This window comes from Aegilops tauschii, chromosome 1 (genome assembly GCF_002575655.3).
Source record: "Aegilops tauschii subsp. strangulata cultivar AL8/78 chromosome 1, Aet v6.0, whole genome shotgun sequence".
Taxonomy (NCBI): Eukaryota; Viridiplantae; Streptophyta; class Magnoliopsida; order Poales; family Poaceae; genus Aegilops; species Aegilops tauschii.
In genome coordinates this window covers 409,726,427-409,751,083 of record NC_053035.3, presented here as the reverse complement: position 1 = coordinate 409,751,083, position 24,657 = coordinate 409,726,427, and the positions used below count along the sequence as shown (strand labels likewise).

Genomic DNA, 24,657 nt, shown 5'->3' with positions numbered 1-24,657 from the left:
CTGCGTGTTTTCAGTGCTCTTGCACGCCTCCGCTGTAAGAATGGAGAAAATTGTAATCTAGTAGTAGTACCTCCTTTCGCTGAAAGCGTGGGACATCCCGTAGTCCTACCACCTCAGTAATAAAGACCAATGAGCCATCAAATCACATAGACCCATCAGTAAGTTGGACGGACGAAGCAACCATCACTCTTGCGCCAGTGAGAGGTCGCGTCCGCTCTGCCCGGGCATGAATGCGCCACCAATTCTTTTGAGCGGCGCTGACCGTTTCGGGCGGGAAGCGCGCGCGGGGGATGGAGGGGCTTTGGGTGGGCCAGGCTGGTCAGGAGCGGGCGTGGCTGTTGTCCGCATGTCCCTACCGGACATGCTCGGAAACGAGAGGATGCACCGACTCTCGCGGCTAAAATCATACACTACACAACATCTCTCTGTAGGAGTAGGTCGATCTGTCGCTCTCTCTAACACACACATGCTGTTAAACACACACACACACACACACACGCACACGCACACGCACGCACCTTAGTCCCGTTGCACCTTCTAACGTGACTTATTACACCTAGACGGAGGGAGTAGTAAGTATACGAGATACGGTGGCACACTGACTTAAGTCGAATACAAGTGCCCAAAATTTGTGTGCATGTTATAATAAGGATTCACTTAAAATAGTATGTGAGCGAACAGAGGGATCAATTGGACAGTGTTCCCGAGCAGTAGCGAGATGTGCGAGGTAAGATACACCGCTGGCGCTTTTAATTTTTCTTATTAATTTGTTTGTTTCACCCTCTGACTGGTGGGACCCAACGTACTACGTGGAGAGAGGTAAGGTGACTAAGGCTGCATTATTTCTGCACCACTGTGGATAGTCTTACCACCAAAGCCACATGACACGATTATGATTGAAATCCCAATGACTCCCACACACACAGAAAAACACGGCATGCTTGTCACACGAATGCAGGAATGTATAAAAGGTTATTTCCCTCTCGTTGAACATAATGGGAGGGTTGTGTAGCTGGTTAGCCTGTTCGCTCATCAAACTTGAGGTCTCGGGTTCGATAACTACACTTGAGCATAATTTGTGCCAGGAGGATTCTTTGACTGGTCAAAATGTTTTCTAGGGTTTGCACGCTTCACACTCTCTCTCCAGTATATATATACACGCTGGAGCCTCAACGCTTGTAGTTGCTCTCTTCACACTCTCTCGCCCTCTCCCGCTGGAGCCTCAACGCTTGTAGTTGCTCTCTTCACACTCTCTCGCCCTCTCCAGATCTCAACAAGACTTCGTTGGCCTCTCTCTCCCCTCACTGCTGCTCAAAGAGCCGGCAGGATCCGTCCGCTGGGAAGGGAAGGAGGCTTAACGTTGTCGCCGTCGGCGAGGGACTACTGGCGCAGCTGTTCACTTTCCACCCAGCGGCGGCGCGGGAGGGCCTCCGACCCCTTCTTCTTCGCCGCCGTCCCGTCGCCCACCGAACCACGCCCCAAGAACCTTAAGGTATAATTTACTTACTCCACATGCATTGCTCTAGCTGCATGTATATCATGAATCTAGGACGTGGTTCAAAGAGGAAAGGAGTGGGGAAAGTAGTGGGAAAAGTTGTGTATAGCATGAATCTAGGACGTGGTTCAAAGAGGAAATGAAGGGGGAAAGTTGTATAGCATGAATCTAGGACGTGATTCAAAGAGGAAAGGAATGGGGGAAAGTAGTGGGGAAAGTTGTATCGCATAAATCTAGGACGTGGTTCAAAGAGGAAAGGAAGGGGCAAAAGTACTAGTTCAAAAAGGAAAGGAAGGGACAAAGCTGTAGAGTTTGAGCAGGACTAGATTTGCTGCGCTCACATAGGGAAAGGTGTCTAAAGATAACAAAATTGGGACCAACACAAATATGCTCCTTGGTTGTTTGTTCTTTGTTGCAACAGACTGTGCATGACCACAGTACATCGGTAGATGCACATGGTGCTGGTGCGTCCACTGTCCCATGCAACTCATTAGCTGTTGTTAATCTAAGGCCCTGTTTGGTTAAAAACTCCCTAGTCCCTACCTGCTTGGTTCCAGGGACTAAACATGGACTAGAGGTTATTAAATGACATGCTAAAAGACCATGTTACCCCTAGTAATGAACTAATAGAGACAAGGTGCGATGCGTGGCAGGGGCAACTGTTGGAAAAAGTCCCAAAAGACTCCCTCGGGGTCTTCTTTCTTTAGTCCCAAATGCCCACTTTTAGTCCCTAAAAGTCCCTCCTGTTTGATTTAGATGGGACTGACACGGAGTTTTTTTAGTCCCTACACCAAAATGTCCCTGTAAACAAACACCCTCTAATAATGCCGCTGGAAAATTGATGCAATGCCACAGTTAAAAGCAAATTACATGTTTAACGAATTTTATTGTTAATATAATCTCTATGTTAATATTAATCAATGCCACCGTTTGAGAAATGCTACTGTCTTGCTTTCTTTCCCATTTAGATAAGGTAGATGCTTCTTTTTGTTGGCTTCTGTGTCATCCACCGTTATTGACCACTAATTGTTTCCTTTGCACCTCTGTGTAAACAGGGTTATCTACTTCACCTCGTTGCCATTGTGACCTTTTGTTGCACTGCACAAAACACTTCTCTTTTAAGAGTGTTTTGTGCAGTTCAACCAAAATCTCACACCGACAACGTTGCTTGATTGCTTGATCTTAGTGGAACTGCACAAGAGGAGATCTTACTTCCTATCCGTTAAGGCGAATTTGGTTCAGATCTTCTTCTTGTGAGTTGTTTGAATTCCGCATCATGAGAGGTCAGTACTAGCCTTCTTTCACATGATTTTGCAGTGTGCTTTCATATGTTGTGCTACTTGTACGATAATGTTGCTAGATTTTAGTGAACTGCACAAATGGAGACAAGACTTCCAATCTGTATGTGCACCGTAATATCCCATTGAGGTAAGATAAGGATATTTCACAAGGAGCAGTTGAAGGATGGTTACATTACTCCCCACAAGACCAAACTAACTTCAGCTCAGAAGGACTGACAAATCTCCATTTTTTTGTTGTGATGCGCGAGTACAATGTTGTTCTAGGATTCTTCCTGGTGAGTTCCATTTTTCTAAAAGTGTGCTCTACATGGACCATGTATGTGCCTGTTGAAACTGTCAATTCATAGTACAGTTTGCTTTATACTAATCACTTTTTTGTATTTGTGCAAACAGGGGTGCTCAGCTTGATTTCAATGGGAACTGCACAAAATGTTCATGAATACATCGAATCATTCATTTCCACCACAAGAAAGGAGGTGCCGATAAGTTCAAGGCGTTGCAACATATAAGGGCGAAATCATACAAGCTACGCGCGAATTTGGTTGATTTTGGTGGAACTGCACAAAAAGAACAGCTGGTTTATTTAGCACGAGGTGCCATGTCAATGTCCGAACTGATGGCAAACCCTGCCCATTCCACAATCGTAGGCATTTGATATTTTGGAATGGGACAACCTTGTCAAATTTTGCTCATTGATTTTAGCAAGACATGCGTTTGATATTTTCGAATGGGACGCCCTTTGCTGTCAGCAGCGTCGATCAATTTTTTATTTATTCTTTAGTTGTGAAGTAAATATTGCCTCTGACATGTGAGTAGCTGAGATGCATAATCATCGATTGTTTTGAATGTTCTCTATGAATTGCCAGGCCTGTGTGTTTGATTGCAATGTACAGAAACGCTAAAAAGCTGCTCAAACTCTTTGTACTCCTTCTGTTCCTTTTGACTTCGCACATTGTGAAAGTGCATACTTTTTTGTATAAGATTGGTCAATGTAGAGATACTTTGACTGCAGACAACACTTGTATGCAGACTAGAAAGGACCGGAGGGAGTACATGTGAAACTGCTGCAAACGAGGTGATCACCCTGGGAATAATGCTAGTACGTATTGTTTTGCATGTTCATCCAATCCCAGTGATACAGGAATTCGAACTAATCAAAATAAATTCATTCATACACTGTCGGATATCATATAAACATGCCGGATTTCATTACATTTCATACATTCTTCAACTAAAAAGGGGTGCGCTGGAGGTATAATTAATTAACCGAAGCTACCCACCTGTGTCCCGCTGAGCCGAACAGAAGCTTCAGTGACTTAACTGCAGGTGCAGTTGCGTACCTGACATGTGGCCTGTTGGGCCCACGTGTCAGTCAGCCAACTGCACCAGCAGTTAAGTAGAAGCAGCGTTCTTCTCCAGCGCAGCCCTCCGACTCCACGTCGCCGCCAAAAGCTAACCGGCCGTCAATGGTCAACCCGCCTAGCTTGGCTTCAACCGGAGGGTAGCAGCGGTGGCCTTACTTGGACCCGAGCGGCGGCAACCTACCGTGTTCTACTCTTCCTCGTTTTCTGTGTGGCGCGGCCTCGTTGGCAGCGGGGCGGGGCCTCGGCGGAGCCGACGATGTCCTCTGTCTCGTTGCCGGCGGGCGGCGCCTCAGCGGAGCGGTGGAAATCCTCCCCCACGTTGCCGGCAGGGTGGGGCCTCGGCTGAGCCGGCGATGTCCTCTGCCTCGTTGTTGGTGGGGCGGGGCCTCGGCGGAGCCGGCGGTGTCCTCTGCCTCGTTGTTGGCGCCGCGGGGCCTCGGCGGAGCAGGGCCTCGTCGACGCCAGCGGAGCAGGGACTCGTCGGAGCCGGCATTGTCCTCTGCCTCGTCCTCGGTCTCGCCAAACAGCGCCTCGCCCGCTTCATCGCCCTCTTTGCTAGCCTCTTTGTACGCGGCCGCAGCCTCCGCCACCCGCATGCGGTACCGCCAGCGCTCGAGGCAGCCCTTGCGGGCGGAGCAGTACGAGTCGAGCTCCGCGGCGATCTTCTCCTCCGCCTGCAGGTGCTCCTGGAGGAGATGGTGGTTGTAGGCGGCGTCGGCCTGCGCCTCCCGGAACTGCTCCTCACGCATCTGCCTCACCCTGTCCATATATTGGGCACGGGCCTCGCTGATGGTCATGGTGCAATGCACCGGCGAGGATGGCGCGGAGGAGGGGGTTGGCGCCGGATCGTCGACTACCATGTTCTCCATTGGGACGTCCTCGTCCTCCAGCTACCTGTCGGCCAGCCGGTCGGCAACAATGGCTGACATCTCCTTGTGGTTCGTCGTCCGCCCGTCCCGAAGAGCGTTGGAGCGCGAGGAAGCCATGGTGGGCAGTAGTGGTGTGGACAGGAGAAAGGGAACGGATGCGGATGACTGCGGCTATTGCCGGCGCGGCAGTTTATATAGCAATGGTGGGCGGGCGGAGGGACGGACGTGTGGCGCCGGAGTAGCCGCCTCGGCAACCGCGTATTATTAATGTGGGCGGCAGATGGACGGACGGACGGCACTTGTCTCGTTTGAAGGCGGAGCAATCGCCTGCACCGGGAAGCGGGGCGGGCGGCGCTGACTATTTCGGGCGGAAAGCGCGCGCGGGCGAGGAGATGACTTTACTTGGAGAGGATGACAATGGGGACCCACCAGGTCCATAGCCTCACGTACGCAAGTGCCTCCTTATTTTATATATATATATATATATATATATATATATAATTTATTTTGCTTCCTCCTGGTTTCCTGACATCACGGTCCCACACCATTGTCCACCTATGTAGTAGTCAATAAACGAGAGAATTGCACAAGAAGCGGCCGACAGTTGGGACCAAGCAGCTCAAGTAGTATTTGTGTTTTTGAGGTGTGAGCACTGCAGAGTTTTTCGATGTTTAGCCCAGATATTAATTTTTGTCCTCTGAACAACAACGAAAACATCGCTGCAGGTATTAACTGGGCGGGCTGTGGCCCGTCTAACCCAGGCCAGATATCCAGCCCAGATATTAATTTTTTTCAAGCTGAAAATGGCTAGCCAGGCAAGGTCAAGTTGTTATTCTCCGCCCCGCTGGGCTGCAAATCTTTCCTAGGAGGGATGCATTAGGCTTAACAAGAAAATGGACTTTAAGAAATAATAAATGGGATGTAATTATAAAAACTGGGCAGTAACTAGTTATAAAAATGCACCAAACACGTGATTACTTTATAAAATATTGTTTTTGGATATTGAAAATTTTAATTTCATTAATTGTTGCGAGCGCAATGTTTTGTTGGATTTTTACGTAATATAAATTTATATTGAAATTGTATTTAATCTGACTAGAAATTTTGGGATAAAAATATTTCGGATCCCATCAAAATGTGGGAAATTTTATTGAATTCTGTTTTGAACGGTTGGTTGAAATGGGCTGTACTTTTAACAAACTGTAAATGGGCTGTAGTAAATTCCATTAGAATTCAAAAATGGGCTACACATTCTTACAAATCTCAAATGGGCTATAAGTTCTCTGCCACACACTTCTGGCCTTACTAAGTTGACGCGTCCCCTAAAAAAACAGAGTTGACGCGTATGCAAGGCTTTGTCAACTTATAGTCAACACACGGTTCTAGCAGTAGTGGTCGTTGGATGTCCATCCAACAGATGCCGTGCTTCTTCTTCAATCTCGGATATTCTAGCTTCACCCGCCCAAAAAATGATTCCTCCCCCTGACATCTAGGGCGCACCGTTTCAGAAGCTGACCTGTGGGCCTACTAAGCTGATCTGCATGCATTCAAAAAAAAGTTGACGTACCAAGGGCTTTGTCAACTTAGTCAATATAAACGATTCTAGCTGCAGTGACCGTACGGTGTCCATCCAACGGCTGTCGTGCTTCTTCAACCTCTGGTCTTCTTGCTCCAGCCGCCCAAAGCAGCGCCGGTTGTGCTGCCTGCTCCTGCCTCCCGTGGCCGGCTGTGCTGCCGCGGAGGCCTCACCGCCCCCTACTACTCCCACCGCTGGCCAGGCCATCACTCCACTCACCCACACCCCCTGTTATTCTGCGGCGACGGCAGCCTCACACCGCAGCCGAACCAGTGAACGCACGTACTCCTCTCCGCGTGGGCATCCACTGCCGCGTCTTGCCTGGCTCTGCGTCGTCCCCTTCCTAGGCCTCGCCGTCGTCCACCGCCGTGGTGCTCTCAGCGCGGCGTGGTCAATGTGGTCAACGACCGACTTCCATCGGAAGAGTACTGTATGTGGAGAGGCTGGCAGCTGGGTCCACGGCAGCCGCAAGGAAGTGCCTCCTTATTACGCGGAAAATAATTATTCCTCCACCTGACAGCGGGGACCCACCGGACAGGCCACCAGTATTTTGCGAAAAAAATCGTTTCCCCTGACTGCTGGGACCCACCGGACGGGCCACCGTATTTCGTGAAAAAGAGGTTCCCCCCGCTGTCAGCTCGGACCCACCGAAAGTACCTCCTTATTACGCACAAAAAATGAATACTCCCCTGGCTAGCTGGGACCCACCTTGGTGGGAGGCTTACTTGCGGGCCTACTAAGTTTACGGGGACGAAGGGCTTTGTCAACTTAATCAATATGAACGATTCTAGCTCCAGTGACCGTACGATGTCCATCCAACGGCCGTAGTGCTTCTTCAACCTCTGGTCTTCTTGCTCCAGCCGCCCAAAGCAGCGCCGGTCGTGCCGCATGCTCCTGCCTCCCGTGGCCGGCTGTGCTGCCGCAGAGGCCTCACCGCCCCCTACTATTCCCACCGCTGGCCAGGCCCTGCGGCGACGGCAGCCTCACACCACAGCCGAACCAGTGAACCCTCGTACTCCTCTCCGCGCAGGCTCCCACTGCCGCGTCTTCCCCGGCACCATGTCGTCCCCTTCCTAGGCCTCGCCGTCGTCCACCGCCGTGGTGCTCTCCGCGCGGCGTGGTCAACGTGGTCAAGGAACGACTTCCATCGGAAGAGTACTGTACGTGGAGAGGCTGACAGCTGGGTCCACGGCCACAGCCCAGTTTTTTGTGATTTGCCAAGTACGTCGCTTTGTCAGGCCTGTTGGGCTGCAAATATTTCAAGACGAGGAGAGCTTTCATTCGGCTGGCCGAGAAAATGGCCCATCAGTAATGAGAAATGGGTTGTACATTTTTAAAACACATCAAACCGGCAATTAGTTTCAAATATCTTTTGCTCATTTCAAGATTTTAAATTACATTAATTTTTATGCATGGGGAATTTGTTGGATTTTATATTGATATACATTTATTTTTAAAATCAGTTTGAATGTGAGTCAAAATTTCGGGATTAAAAACAGTTCGGACCGCACCGAAATATGCAAAATTTCGTATAATTTTTTAACCATGGCCACAATATGGGCTGTAATGCTAACAAAAAGAATATGGGCTCCAAAAAAACCTTAAGAATTAGCAAATGGGCTATAAGTTATTAGAAATAATGGCAGATGGGCCGTATGCTGTTTTCCACAGATTTGAGGCTTTCCTAAAAAAAGGTTGACGCACAAGCACTGACTGTTGGATGTCCATCCAACGGCCGTCGTGCTTCTTCAATCTCTGTTCTTCCTGCTCCAGCTGCTCAAACAAGCGCCGGCGGGACTGCCTGCTCCCTCCTCCCCGGGCCGGCTGTGCTGCCGCGCAGGCCTCACCGCCCCACCGTACTCCCATCGCTGGCCTAGCCATCCCTCTACTCACCCACACCTGCTGTTATTCTCCGGCGACGGCAGACGTACCAGTAAACCCTCGTACAGTCGTACTCCCCTCCACGCGGGAAACAACTGCCGAGTCTTCCCTGCCTCCGTGTCGTCCCCTTCCTAGGCCTCGCCGTCGTCCACCGTCGTGGTGCTCTCGGCGTGGTCAATGTGGTCAACGACCGACTTCTATCGGAAGAGTACTGTGTGTGGAGATGCTGACAGTTGGGTCCACAGCCGCAGCAAGGAAGTGCCTTCTTATTACGCGCAAAATAATTATTCCTCCACCTGACAGCGGGGACCCACCGGACGGGCCACCATATTTCGCGAAAAAGACGTTTCCCCCTGACTGTTGGGACCCACCAGCTACACCTTCGCACGCAAGGATGTGCGTCCGGGCAAAAAAACAAAACGATTCGCCCCCCTGACTACTGGGACCCACCAGCTACATCTTCGCACGCAAGGAAGTGCCTGACAGTCGGGACCCACCTGGTCGAAGTGTACGTAGCGTTGTCATTCTGGTCGCGAACGTGTACGCACATATATATTGGTGGATGTAGAGGCGCGCACGTGTCGTAGTAGAGGCGCGCACGTAGCATGTACATGTACGTACAACGGCCAAGGTGCAAGAAAGAAAATACGGCCATGTATGTGTACATACGGGCGGGGTCTCGAACGCCTACTCGCGCATACGTACGGCGAGGGCTTGTTGACATGGCTGGGTCGGAACGGAGAAACAGTGTTGTCGTCGTGTTCATGGGGAGGCAACGGAATGCGTCGTGTTCATGGGGAGGCAACGGAATGCGTCGTGTTCATCGGGAGGCAACAGAACGCGTGGGAGCCAACCGGCTGGGTCGGAACGGAATGTGTGGTCGTGTTCATCGGGAGGGCTTGGACGGAACAGGCGATGGAAACGAGGCCTGGCGTACCGCACAATGGAGGAAACAGACCTCCTACGTTCAGAACGGGGTCCTGTTGATCGGGAGGGGTGTGGCGTACCGCAAAACGGAGGAAACGGACCTCCTACGGTCGAAACGGGGGTCTTGTTGATCGGGAGGGGTGTGCGTACCGCAAAACGGATGAAACGGACCTCCTACGATCGAAACGGGGGTCCTGTTCATCGGGAGGGGTGTGGCGTACCGCAAAACGGGACTCCACGGGATACTGTTCATCTCCACCGTCGACCTCCTCCAGCCTCCATGGGCTCCTGTTCATCCAGCCTCCACCGCGCGCTACTCCACCGGCTACTGTTCAACCACCCCTCCACGGGCACCCCTCCACCGTCTACTGTTCATCCAGCCCTCCACACCACGGGGTCCTGTTCAACCACCCCTCCACGGGCACCCCTCCACCGTCCGCTGTTCATCCAACCCTCCACCACACCACGGGGTCCTGTTCATCCAGAGGCAACGCCACCGCTCACTTTTCATCCAAACCCCCCCGCAACACGCACTGTTCATCCCAGAGGCAGCATCGATCGGCTTCAGTTAGTAGCAGTAGCAAAGGAATCGCTCGATCGGGTTCAGTTAACAGCCATCGAACGATCGCTCGGCTTCAGTAACGCGTAGCCTGCAGTTCAATCGCTCGGGTTCAGTTAGAACCCAACGCCTCGCTCGGGTTCAGTTAGAGCCAACGCCTCGCACACACGCGCGTACGTGTACGAGAGAAATGCGCATCGCTCGGCCCCCGACCTCCCACCGTAACCAGGAACTCCCCGAAATTTTCCTCGCCCTCGCTTCTACCACGGTTTTTTCTGTCATGGACGGCCCAAAGAATGTCATGCAGCTGCGTCTCCGGCCCGCCCAGGACGAAAAGCCCATTTTCTATCATGATTTTTTGTCATAGAAGTAGGAGCCCACCACATCTATGATGATACCGGGTTTTGTCACAATTATCGTCATAGAAGTGTCATATGTATGACAGAAAAAAATTTCGTTCGGCCCAAAATGTCACGGATGTGTCTTTTTTTGTAGTGTAGGGTATTACCTCCATAGAGAGGGCCCGAACCTGGGTAAACATCGTGTCCTCTGTCTCCTGTAACCATCGATCCTAGACGCACAGTTCGGGACCCCCTACCCGAGATCCGCCGGTTTTGACACCGACATCGGGATTTGCATGGTGTAAGGACAGTGGATACGTAGTACTCTGGCTTCTAAAGCGGGAATTTGTGTCCGTCCTGTTCTCGTTCAACGACGAGCACGGCGCTCACCACCTGATATGTTGCCGATATGTATAATAACATCGGTTCGCGGACGTTTGGTGCGGCCAGGATTGGGTTGCTCGCAAGAAGGGTTTTTATTTCCTCCAGTCCGGCTGTCGCTGCGTCTGTCCACTCGAAGTGATCGGTTCGCCGTAGAAGGCGGTAGAGTGGCAGTGCCTTTTCTCCCAATCTGGAGATAAAGCGGCTTAGAGCTGCCACACAACCCGCGAGCTTTTGGACTTATTTAAGGTTTGTTGGCGTAGCCAATTGTGACAGAGCTCGGATTTTGGCTGGATTTGCTTCAATTCCTCTGTTGGAAACGATGAAGCCCAGCAGTTTTCCAGCGGGGACGCCGAAAACGAACTTTTCCGGATTGAGCTTAATGTCATACGCGCGGAGGTTATCAAATGTGAGACGTAAATCGTCTATTAGTGTTTCGACCCGCCTAGTTTTGATGACGACGTCGTCCACATAAGCTTCAACTGTCTTGTCGATCTGTTTCTCCAGGCATGTTTGAATCATGCGTTGGTACGTGGCGTCGGCGTTCTTGAAGCAGAATGGCCCATATGGGGTAATGAATGCTGTTGCAGCTTGATCGGACTCCTTCATTTTGATTTGATGGTATCCGGAATATGCATCAAGGAAACACAGTGAGTCGTGTCCTGCTGTAGCATCAATGATTTGTTCAATGCGGGGGAGGGGGAAGGGATCCTTAGGGCAAGCCTTATTGAGGTCTTTAAAATCGACGCACAACCGCCGGGATTTGTCCTTCTTTGGTAGCATCACCAAGTTTGCCATCCAGTCCGAATGTTTTATTTCTCTGATGAATCCGGCCTCAATTAGCTTGGCCAGCTCCTCCCCCATAGCTTGGCGTTTGGGCTCGGAGAAGCGTCGCAGTGCTTGTTTGATTGGTTTGTATCCCTTTAAGATATTAAGGCTATGTTCGGCCAGCTCACGTGGGATTCCACGCATGTCAGAAGGGTGCCAGGCGAATATATCCTAGTTTTCGCGAAGGAAATCCCTTAGTGCGGCGTCGACCGTTGGGTCTAGTTGTGCTCCAATAGATGTTGTCTTCTTGGGGTCCGTTGGGTGGACCTGGAATTTGACTATTTCTTCTGCCGGTTTGAAGGAGGTGGATTTGGGTCATTTGTCTAAGATCACATCGTCCCTATCCACCGTGGAGTGTTGTGCGCTTAATTTTTCGGCCGCGAGGGCTTCAGATAATGCCTCAAGGGCCAGGGATGCGATTTTGTTTTCGGCGCGGAGTGCTATGTCCGGATCGCTGACAAGAGTGATTATGTCGTTTGGTCCGGGCATTTTGAGCTTCATATACCCGTAAGGAGGTATAGCTTGGAAGCGTGTAAAAGCATCCCGCCCCAACAGGGCGTGGTATCCACTGCTGAAAGGAGCCACTTGGAAGGTGATTTCTTCGGACCGATAATTCTCCGGCGTGCCGAATACCACGTCAAGTGTGATTTTTCCCGCACACCGCGCCTCCCGACTGGGAATGATTCCTCGGAAGGTTGTGCTGCTTTGCTTGATGCGGCTCCTGCCTATTTCCATTTTGTGGAGTGTATCCTCGTAGATGAGGTTTAGTCCGCTGCCACCGTCCATGAGGACCTTGGTGAGTCGAAAGCTGTCCATGATGGGACTGAGGACTAAAGCGGCTGGTGCTTGGACTGTCCTGTATTTTGGTTCGTCATCGGCATTAAAGGTTATAGCCGTGTCGTTCCAAGGGTTTACTGTGGCGATTTAACAGACTTCGGCGAGACTGCGAAGTGCCCTTTTGCGCTTATTGTTTCAAGCGAATGTCTCAAAGACCGTCAGTACTCTGGGGTCGCCGTCTTCTGTAGGGTGTTGCTCTGGGGTGTTTTTGGTAAGGATGTCCTCGCCGCTTTTGGCTACCTGCCGGAGTATCCAACATGCTGTAAGGTTGTGGGTTGGTATGGTATCCGGTGTTGTGTGTTGTGTGTATTTTGCATGGGTCATCGAGCCATCCCTCCAGAACGGTTCTGCGCCGCGTAATGGGTTTGTATTTCTTGGCTATTGGACTTGGCGCGTCATGGGGATGCGCCCTTTTCGCCTGGACCAGTGGTTGAATTGGGATCGATGGCTCCCAACAAGCTGCATGATCCCTCCAGGCGCTTTCCATTGCATTGTACTTCTGTACGATAATTGCCAAGTCAGCGAAGTGTAGTATGCGGTGGCGATTAATGGCGTTGAGAATTCCTTCGTTTGTGCAATTGTTGCAGAACGCTGATATCGCGTGCTCGTCGCGGCAATCTTTAACCTTGTCCTTGACAAGGAGGAATCTGGCCCAGAAGTGGTGGACCGTTTCCTGAGACTGCTGTTGTATGCTCATGAGAGCGCCTATGTCTGGGTGGGTGGGTGGAATTGGATTCAGACCCTGACCCGATCGATGATCCGGAGTCTGAATGTTTTGCAGACTTAACAGTCCGGGCTCCGGAGTATCTTCTGGTTGTTTATACCCGTCGTCTGATTCTATGTTCGGAAGGCCAGTCACCTCCTTTTGCTGGTGGGTATCCGGCTGCAGGGTCGGCGATCCGGACATAGTCCGTCTTCAGTATAGGGGAAGAGTCGTTGTCTTGCTCCTCGACTACCGGTATCTGGTGGGTGACTGGTGGAGATTTGATTTCTCTTTGGTCGGGTTTAAGCCTGATCTGATCGTAGTTTGTGGCGATTCCCAGGGCGGCGATGCGATCAAGGAGCTCGTTTAAAGACGAAAACTCCACCGGATCCATCTGCTTGGAGTGTTTGGAGTCGATACGAAGGGGATTTTCGATGGCCCGAGAGGTCATCGTCGGCTTAACGGCCGAACGGGCGGTCATAGTAAAGCCGCCCAGCCGGAGGGTTTGGCCTGGGGCCAGTTCTCCTCCGGCGGTGATATTGTCTTTAAGGACGAGGCGAGTCATCAATCCTGTTGTTGACGGCACAGTGGAACTCTCAATGAAAGCACCAATGTCGGTGTCAAAACCGGCGGATCTCGGGTAGGGGGTCCCGAACTGTGCGTCTAAGGTCGATGGTAACAGGAGACAAGGGACACGATGTTTACCCAGGTTCGGGCCCTCTCTATGGAGGTAATACCCTACTTCCTGGTTGATTGATCTTGATGGATATGAGTATTACAAGAGTTGATCTACCACGAGATCGTAATGGCTAAACCCTAGAAGTCTAGCATGTATGACTATGGTAATTTGTATCTATGTTTCCGGACTAAGTCCTCCGGTTTATATAGACACCGGGAGGATCTAGGGTTACACCAGGTCGGTTACAAAGAAAGGAATCTACATATCGGTCGCCAAGCTTGCCTTCCACGCCAAGGAGAGTCCCATCCGGACACGGGTGCAGTCTTCGTATCTTCACAGCCCATCAGCCCGGCCCATGGCTAACAGGCCGGACGCCCGAGGACCCCTTAGTCCAGGACTCCCTCAACGACACCCTGCCGTGGCAACCGGAGCCCGCCGCGGAGGCGGAAACTGATCCTGGTACCCACGCGCCGCCGACGCAGGTGGCGCGCGGTCTTGACGCAGTGGTGCTGGAAGTGCAGGAGCATTTTCTTGCGGACGAGGTGTCGCGCTGTGGGGCTGCACGTCTTGGTTGGTGCGGAGGTGGTGGAGGCGCTCCGTGAGCTACGTCGCCCGCAGGTGGAGGTGGACGAGGCAGCAAGAGAGACGGCACGGGAGAGCCCCCAGCGGCGCTGACGAGCTCAGCGATGCAGTCCAGCCAGTCCTCGTAGAGGTCGTCGACTGGGCGGTAACGCAGGAGCTCGCGTGCCATGAGCAGCGCGGCCTGCGCCTCTGTGGGCGCGAGACGAGTGTGGGACGATGAGCCGGCCGGAGTCAGCGACGGAGTGGCGGTGCGGCCGTCCCGCCGCACGGAGGGGTGCAGCGATGAAGCATGCTACTCGTTTCCCGCCGGGCCGGTGGCGGCGTTGGCAGCGGGTGATGGAGAGCGACGGGGAGGCCCGCCGACAAGCGCCGTCTGAGCGACGCGGGCGGCAAGGGCGGCCCGGCGCTCAGCACGGGCTCAGCGAGCGTCAGTCATGGATGCGGTGGAGCAGTGGGGCGTGGATCGACGGAAGAAAGGCTTCAGCGCACCCTACCTGACGCGCCAAATGTCGGATTCTGGGTTCTGGCAAACCCTTAAGGATCGAACTCTGGGGTGCGCACGAAGAACTCTCTCTCCCTAGCTCGCTCGCACAACGATCTCAAGGCCTAGCTCGCCGAACCCAAGGAACAAGAGACGCGAGAGTTTATACTGGTTCGGGTCACAGTTATGATGTAATACCCTACTCCAGTGTGGTGTGGTGGATTGCCTTGTAGGCTGAGGATGAACAAGTACAAGTGGTGAACAACCTTAGGAGGAGAGGTGTTCTTGAGCTCGTTGAGCTGGTGTGGTGGTTCGGATGTAATGGCTCCGATCCAAGATTCGATCCCTCTCTACGGTGGTGGCTAGTTCTATGTATAGAGGCCTTGGTCCTCTTCCCAAATGTTAGGCGGGAAGGGATCCCACAACGGCCAATTTTGAAGGGACACAACTAGTACAAGTTATCCTGACAAAAGGTGGTTTTCGCCTGTCAAAGGCTCTGGTGGTGGGCTCCGCGGTGACCTCCGTCCTGCCGTCCTGCTGATCTTTGTCTTGCTACACCGATATGCAAACCTTTGCCTGATGCCTCGGGACTCCTCGCCTGCGCCTGTCTCTTTAGCACCAAAGAGGAAACTGGTACTCTGCGCCCGCTGGCAACCGCCTGGCCTTGGTCGTCATGCCTCACGTCATGTGAACCTCGCGAGGTGCCCCCTGCCTTGATATCTCCGCTCCTCGAGCCATCCTAGCGAGGCTGCCCCCGAGGAGGTCTTGTGTCGTTCGCCTCGCGAGGGTCTTGAGTGGTTGCTGATGAAGATAGGTCGTACTGGGCCATTGGTAGAGCCACGCCGTGGGCCGCAGGCAGGAAAGTCTGGATACCCCCATTCCCAGAATGCCGACAAAGGTAACCATGTAATGTAACCACTTCCCTTGCTCCAAAGCCCCAGTCGCGCGTACGCAGCAAGCACCCAAACAAGAACCATGTTGTCTGGGAGGACACCTTTGGCTTGCATCTGGGAGAACACCCCCAGTGCCTCCCTCCCGTCTCCAGCCTGCATGTAGCCATTCACCATGGCGCTCCAAGACACAACATTCCTCTCAGACATTTTGTCGAACAGCGAGTGAGCGTCCGCGACTCGCCCAACCCTAGGGCGCACCGCTCCAAGACACAACATTCCTCGCAGACATTTTGTCGAACAGCGAGTGAGCGTCCGCGACTCGCCCAACCCTAGCGTACGCCCTGGATGAGCGTGTTGAACGTGGAGGAGTTCACGGTGGCTGCGGTGCGCAGCAGAAGGTGCACGTCAGATAGGCGACCAAGCAGACCCCGCATGGATGCGGACGAGAGTGTTCTTCACGAGGAGGAACCCTGTGAGGCCGAGCCTGATAGCGTGGGCGTGGATGCCAAGCGCGAGGCGATCCACGCCGGGGACGGCGGGGGAGAGGGCGAGCGACTTGAGGACAGAGGGGAGGGTGTGTGGGCTAGGGAGGAGGCCCACGCGGAGGAGGTGGACATAGAGTGGGAGCGCGGCGTGCGGCCTCTCGGAGCTCGCGAGCGCCCGGATGAGCGCGCCGTGGAGCTCCACGCTACGCTGAAGCAGACCTGACGTGACCAAGGCTTCCTGGGCTCACGCGATCGGCCGCGCGTCCCCGTCGCCACGGCACTTCTACTCCTAATGGACGAGTTGATTGAATAGTCCCCCCACTTTCGTCTGGTTTTTTTCGACTGGTTTTTTTTCAACCGGTTTTTTTCCCAGGCGACACGGGCGGCAGCCCCCAACCGCACCGCCGCCGGCTCCCCTCCTCCAGCTACCCCCCTCGCCGCCGCCGGAGGCCACCACCGGGCGAAGCCCGCGCCGTGGCGGCGGCGGCGGGGTCTCCCTCCATGGCGTTGATCCCCTCGCGCGGGGCCCCGCGGCTGGCGGCCGCCTCCTGATGGTTCGTCGGCGCCCCTCCCGGCGGCCTGGCGGCCGGCGGCGCTTCTCCTGGTAGCGGATCCGGTGGCTCCCCCCCCCCCCCCCCGCGCGCCCCATGGTGGCCGTCCCGGCGGCGTCCGTCCGGCGTCAGATCTGGCGCCGCCTCCGCAGTCCCTCCCCGCCGTCGTCACCGGTGCTGCCTTGGCGCGGCGCGTCCCCCTCCCTCTCCCCCGCCCTCCCCTGCGCTCCATCTCGCCTGGCTACCCTCCTGCCCCTGGCTGGCCGGCGTCCTCCCGGCTGCAGGGCCTTGTCCCGGCCGTGCCTCCTCTCTGGTTGGCCGCGGTGGGGCTCTCCAAGGGAATGCAGTGGCGCCAGCATGAGGCGTAGCAGATGTACGTGGATGCGTGGAAAGCCAACATCCCAGAATTCAAGAATCCCTTTGCTCTATCGAGGACACCATCACAGGTACGTCAATCTCTGTCCTCTCCTGCGTTGTCATTGTATTATACCCGTGTGTAGTGCATATTGCTCTGACGTTATAGAATTTTTGGTAGATTGTGCGTCTCTTCTTGTCTTGACAAATTCTTTTCCCTGGTGATCACATCTAGATTTATTCAGCTCATGTATCTATACCATGTACTATTTGCTACTATAATATATATGGTATTGATTGTAAAAAAAGGCGCATATTGCAATTTTAATGAAGAATGAATGATTCTTTAAATCAAGTGGAGAATAAATGTTCATTAGCATATTGTTATCTGACACAAATATATGCAGTGGGTTTGATGGCAGGTTGATTAAAACCATGGTAAACAATCGACATTGAGAATCCCCGGATCGATGTATTTTCGTGTGTGAATTGGAAAAAAAATCCTTATTATAGTCATAACAGTGATAAGGACTGTTAGACAATTAATTCCCTTTATTTATTTGTTTATTTTAGTTTCCACACAGGATGTTCTAAAACATGTTCGTCTTACCTGAAAAAGCACTGCTATGCACACGAGTATCGACGCACGATCCACAGATGACAAGTCAGGTAGACCATAGGATTAACTGGGTTTTTTTTAAATCTGTGTGGCTCCTAATCCCGTCGAGCGAAATCATCCTGGAGCCAATCGTGTGCAGAGGGCTTTCATACCTGAAATGCCTACTTGTTATGAAGAGATCTAACATGTATCATGTATTCCCTCTGTTTTAAATTACTCGTCGTAGTTTTAATTCAAATTTGAACTAAAACCACGACGAGTAATTTGGAACGGAGGGAGTATGAAGTAATAGGTGGATCATGTGTCCCTCTTACATAAGGGTCATGTTAAATTGTCAAACACTCAGATGATCTTTGATCGAGATATATAAACCACTAGCATATGTATATTTCTGAAACCAGTATTTCACCTGTCATGTGTCTTTGGCCGACGGCAAATTGCAAACACAGCAAAGCTGGCTTCCCTTGAGAGAGATCAAACTTGGGTAGCAGCATAGCTCGAATAAGTGTATTGACTGATTGACTAGCAACACATGCACACACAGAAGATAGTTGATTGGATAGCCACTAGCATGTAAACATGCATGTTGTTTATATTTCTTCAACACACTATGATTGTGAAGCTATCTCTATATTTCTACAATTCGTTGTTGATCTTTTATAGATGTTCATCTCCCGACCTTATCTATATTAACTACTGGTCAATTTTATGAATTACTTGTTGGTGAGAATTCTTCTGCATCTGTTGTTGTCTTCTTGGCATCATCATTCAATCATATTTTCTAGACTATTGAGTTCAGGAATATTTGTTGTTGCCTCAATATGTTGTGGATTATCTTATTTTATAGTTTCTTTTGTTGAGTGAATATCTCCAAAGTATCGAACTTACACTGTCTGCTCACAGAGAGGAAAAGAGGGGCTGACTGTAGGATTCTAAAATCTTTCTTTGCTGCCAAACTTTAGTGATTGCCCTGCTGGAGATTGTCATTTTAATATACGTGCTGGCCCGACTAATTAGTGCTACGCTGTATAAGTTCACAGTGGACTTGCAATTGCTTAGTAACTGTAGTAGATGGAAATGTACCAACATGTCGTAGTTATGTTGTTAACTTGCTATATTGCTCCTTTCCTTTTGTAAGGTATCTCAGACTGTGGGATTTTTTTTTTCAACATTAGACGAAATATTCTGCTCAATTTTTATATTCTACCATTTGTTTCCCACACTTGTCTTTTGAATTGTCCATTTGTTATTTGGATTTTTTTAGATTTAACTGTGTATCCGACACACGTACAATAATAATTTTGTTTAGATATGAAAATATAATATCATTGTCAGGAACTTCTACACCCGATTATTTCTCATATATTTGGGGTCTGATGCAGCAAAGGTAATATCTGCTTTGTGTTTTTAGATTGATAACAATGAATTATTCCAGATGTAAAAGGAATTGCTAAAATCAACTAGAACTAATGCTACATAAGTTTTTGCTTTTCATAATTAAATTATTTCCCTCTTGATAAAAAAAACCATACTATTCTAGAGAACTTAGTTCACAAGACAGAAAAGAAGCAAAGGTGTATTATGCAACTTTCAATAAGGTGGAAATAAACAAGACTAGAGGTGGGTGGAGAGAGAGATAGAGATGTTACACATGATTCATTCCTGAACCACTAGAGCTTGTTGTTTTTTCTCTCATCCGTTGGCCATGCCCATCCTTAGATTGGGCTTGATTTGTATTTATGCGTAACTGTGCACATTTTGGTCAGCTATGTGTCATGTTTAGACTTTTTTGCGCTGTCTCGGCTGAAAGCCATTTTTATCGGAATGTTGGTTGGTGCATATAGTTTTACTGCCATGTAGAAGAATGAAGTACTTAAGTGCTATTTGTTTCTCTGCGAACGAAACTAGGTGTCTTTGTTACAAGTAAATCAGGATAAGAATGGAAATGACCCTGTTAGATCCCCATAAGTGGTACCGCAGTAGCCAGGAACAGATTGACGTAATCAACGGATGAATTGGTGTGTGTTAACCATTTAATTTGAACATGGTATGGCAATTGTTGCACTCTGTTTTAGTTAGTTGAAACTGATAGCTAGGAACGCATCTTTGTAGTACTTTTCTGTTAAATTTGTAAATATACATTTTGCTTCAAGCAATTTGCTAGCTATTCAAGTTGGCAACTAGCTGGCATCATGTGATGTTTCTTTTCCATGTTATTAAGACTTATACATAACTTATTGTTTACATGGTGGTCCATTATAACTATTATAAACTAAAAAATTTCAACAAGGAGATGTCTACATATAACACCTTCATAATTGTTATTACATGACTATATGTTATGAAATCAATTTTCATATGTCTATTTTTTTTTCATCACCCCCATTTAGAAATGAGCCTTCTGTTAACTCCTGATCTTCCAAGTCATTTTCTGTTCTGACAAACTTGTACCTTTTCAGACAGATCATTGTCAGCGAGTAAACAATTGTTCAATTAAATACTGGCATTATGTGCTCTATATTGGGAATTTCGAATGAATAGTTTTGACATATTTTCTTCAGGAGAATTTTTCGGAGCTTGAGTAAGCAACTGTATCTACTTATTTTGTTAATCAGATTTGTAGCACCCGATATGTTTAGGCAGTAGACTTATTGGTCCAGAGAAGGATTCCCATGATTCACCAAAAAATTGTTGTACTAGGGAGTTTGCTTGTTTTGATAGAAGTAGTAGTAAGGTGTGTATTTGTACGTATAACATGTTTGGTGAGAGAGAGACTTGGATATTTCTCCATCCATATTTTACTTGTTCTGATGTAGACATGCAAACAAGCCAAAAATGATCTCTATGGAATAATGTTCCTGACAAGAGATAGGGCTTTGTTCCTATATTACTATTTTTGGGACCCTACATTCTTTTATCTATAGCATTTATGCTTTATGAGCTGCATTTATAAATGGATTATATCAGTGATATTAGCTATGTGTGTGGACGGATATACATATGTGTGAGATAATTTGGGGTTGATAGGAAATCATTATTTTGATGTTTTGTTAATTGAAGTTTGATCTTATGTTCTAACTGCAAACATGTGTGCCACGTTTCCTCAATGTGAAGCGAAAGAAGGTCGTCGCGGTGGTCGGCTACCAGGAGTATCTTGTTTGGCCTTGTACCATGTCGGATTGTCACTATTTTTAAAATCTACTTATGACTATTTTGTAAAGGTATGTTGCAGAACCATCTATTTTTAAAATCAATATAATGCCGTTGAGATTGGTGAATGAGGCTTCGAATAAATTTGAATTCAAATAAATTTTCTAAGCACATAGCTTTGTTGGCATATAATATATTGGTCAAATTGATTATCTAGGAACATGTGCACACCCCATGCACTCGTAGTAGTTATATTTTCCTCTTGCATTTGTTAATTTAGGGATTCACTTTAACATAGTCACGTTAGACCTTTTTTTGCCAAACACAGCAACTTAGATACTCCATTGAATAACTTACCATGTGTTGGTATTTATTGCTATAAATAACACTGAGCCTTGTTCATCACAAATCTGTATTGATATGTGTTGTGCTCTCTTTGAGAGAAGTGAACTCTGAAAACCCTCCTCATTCCGAACAATGAAAATTCTCAGGATGAAAGTAAAACTTTGTAGGACAAATTGACAGATTTGGCGAAAAATGGGCGTATTTGGAGCCGGATGGAAAGATTGGCAGATTTGGAGCAGGGTGACGATGGAGCAGACTGTTGTCACAATAACAAAAGAGCTGAAGTGGAAGGGCTCATGGAAGAAGAGATGGAATGAAAATAATGCAACCTTGACGTGTGGCTGTTGTATGTATTTGAGGTACGTAGGAAAAGAACTCTTAATGAGGTAAAGTGATGGGGACTCATCTAAGGCGGAGATGGCAACTGAGCCCAGAGGCAAACATGGCATTGTTCATAGTCAGTTTGTGAATGAACATGTGGTGGAAAGAATGTTTCCATGTCCATATGCCTCCTTTTCTTATTATTCGTACTAAGGTGAGGTGCCTTATATCTCATCAGTTGTCGATATGGAGTTCCCCATGGTGTCCTATTTGGAGCTCTATTTATGATCATCTCATAATTCAGCATCAGCCTTACATTTATCCTTCCAATCTTAAAGATCTATGGAAACCTAACAATAAAGCTTGGAATGAAAATCTTATTTACTCTCTGTTTGATGCTGAGGCAGCAAGCATTATTCTCCAAACCCCCATAATTCAAATGGAGGGTAAAGATATCATGTGTTGGAAACACACCCCAACAGGTAAGTGCACTACTAAGAGTGCATACAAGCTATGTGTACAGGTTCTTCATCAAGAATGAGCTCCTCAACGAAGGCAGGTGTTTACTCTTGTAAAAACACTTTTTTGTTAGGTTTGGAAAGACAATAGCATTGCTCCGAGAATTCAGACATTTGCTTGGAGGCTTCTTGAGAGAGCAGTTCCAACAGGCATGCGGGCTGGTATGTATGCCAGACACATCTCCAAATACTGCTTCATGTGTGAGGCGGAGGAAGATGACATTCATTTATTTTTCTCATGCCCATTTGCTAAAGCTGCTTAGTTCTTAGAACCATGGTTTCTTAGGTCTGATTACTTTGTGCAACATTACAGATCAATTCCTAATATTATTCAAGCAATCTTAAGTTCAGGACACCACTATGCTTCCATATGCAATCTAATGACTTTTTCTGGTGTATATAGAAGGCGGGAAATGACAAACATTTTGGAAGAAAATAGGGACATCCAACTCAGGTGCATCAAGCTGCTCAAGCTATAATGAAAGGGCTTGAGGTAGAGTCCAAAGTTACAGGTTTTATCGGTCCACCCTTCTGACAGATAATCAGGTACTTGCAAGAGCTGCAAATGCTGGCAAATTTCAAACCCGGGACATTGTGAAATCCATTCACAGATAGCAGAATACTTCATTGTTTCCAAGTCTCTTATGTTAAAGATATATCACATCAAAAGATATTTGAATGGTGTTGCTCATAACCGTGCAAAGGACTCACTGAAAAAGCTTTGTATTAGCTACCACATACTATATTAGCTCATACTATACTGTATCCCCTACCACATATTGTATTAGCTCAACTGATAGGAGTATCCAGTGTCCAGTGTTGCTCGCTTTGAGCAACTTTGTAATCTATGGATTTCGTATCCTTGATGTAAGATGTGTATGAAAGATCAATGAATAGCGCCCTCGGGCGCTCCTTCTGTTAAAAAAAATTACATGGCGTATGTAGTAGAATGAGACAACAAAACAATGGCATAGAAGCCACATGAAGAGTCAAGGGGCAATGAGATGATGATTTATGTATGGACAAAGAAGGCGATGAACGGCATGTTCAATGGAGAAGAGAGGCTAGAGGGGTGCATGGTGTTTGTTGAAATACATAGAAGATACTTATGTTTGTGTTGTGGTTGAACATTACGTGCAATGAGTTTGTTCATAGGGAGTAAAATGAGCATTGTTTACAAATTCATTTATTGGCCCATGGCAACGCACGGGCAATCTATTATTTTTAAGTATGTCACCCAAATAATTCATCCATGACATGTCTTGAAATTAATTTATTCTACTGATTATTCAGAACATGAGTTTTAGATTTTGTAGTCCAAAAAGATGATAATGAAATTGAGAGAAGAGAGTATGCCTAGGATCTATGAACATGATGTGTGACAAGAGATGGTATGACTTCTTCAGAGAACCATCTTGATCCTTCTTTTTTCTTCATATATGGCCAACCATTGATTATTGTGGTGCGGAAACTCGTGAGTGCTAGAGATTGTGGCACTATTTAGAGGGTTGGGCGGCAACTCGGGTAGAGGGAGGTAGTGCGTGACAACATTTGCTGACGGTTGATGGTGGAGGCAAGCGGTTTCGTAGGTAGAGGTGGGCGGGTGAATAGACTGGACGAAGAAAAAGGTATCCAGAGGGAGGAAGAAGAGTAGTAGCAGCAACGGGTGTTGGCGGCGGAGGAGAGGCAAGGGGTTAGCGGTCTCGAGTGCGGGGTGCGGGAGGTCGTGGGCACCAAAATGGTGGTAGGTTTTAGAGGAACGACTGGCGTCAGCGTTGACGGAGGTGGTGACTTGAGCAAGTGGCGACGTGTGGAAACACTCGCCGGCTGTAGGGTGGCGGTGGTAGGTGCTTAGGCAGGGAGAGGTGGGCGGGTCGATAAAGTGGTCAAATAAAAAATCTGCAGCTACGGGAGGAAGATGAAGAATTAGAGGCAGGTCATCGTTGGATGAGAAGGGGCAGGGGATTAACGGATTTTAAGGCGGGGTACAGGATATCTCAGGTGGCGGAGATGGTGGTGGTGTTTAGAGGGATAGCCGACACATCATGTTAGAGCATTTCGTTTGCACCATCCATCCCGAACAATCACGAAAAATAGAAGAAATTGCTGGAACTATGTTATAAAGATCTATTTGGGTGAAGAGATGAGGAATAATGTAGTTCATGACGGTCATTTTCAACGTCTACATATTTTCAGCCTTGTCGGCACAGGAACACATAGAGTGAGGGGTGCGTGGGTTGAAAGAGTGAGAGGGCTGGTTGTGGTGAGAGAGTGACTGAGGTCAGAATAAGGCTAGACGGTAAGCTAAAAAAAACTGGATAGACAACATTTTTGATTATGAGAGAATTTCTTAAGTGCATCAAGTAAATTTTAATTTGCAACATATTTTTAGTTAGATAATCGCTCTATATGCATACATCGTCAAATTGTTTTTTAATCAATTTACATTGCAAGTAAAGTAGACTTCAATTATTACCCAATTACGCCCATGCTATCTTTTCTCTACATGTGAAATTTAACTTGCGTTATGTTTATATAACTTTAGCAAAATATTTCAAAAGCCCGTGGCAACGCACAGGCATTATACTAGTGTCTCCTAGAATGCCACTCATCATGT

General features: G+C 48.7%; 1 pseudogene; it reads right to left on the bottom strand.

Moving 5' to 3' along the window:
• The window catches only part of LOC141035412 (pentatricopeptide repeat-containing protein At5g56310-like), a 172,716-nt pseudogene that overhangs the window by 129,796 nt on the left and 18,263 nt on the right, over nt 1-24,657 (bottom strand).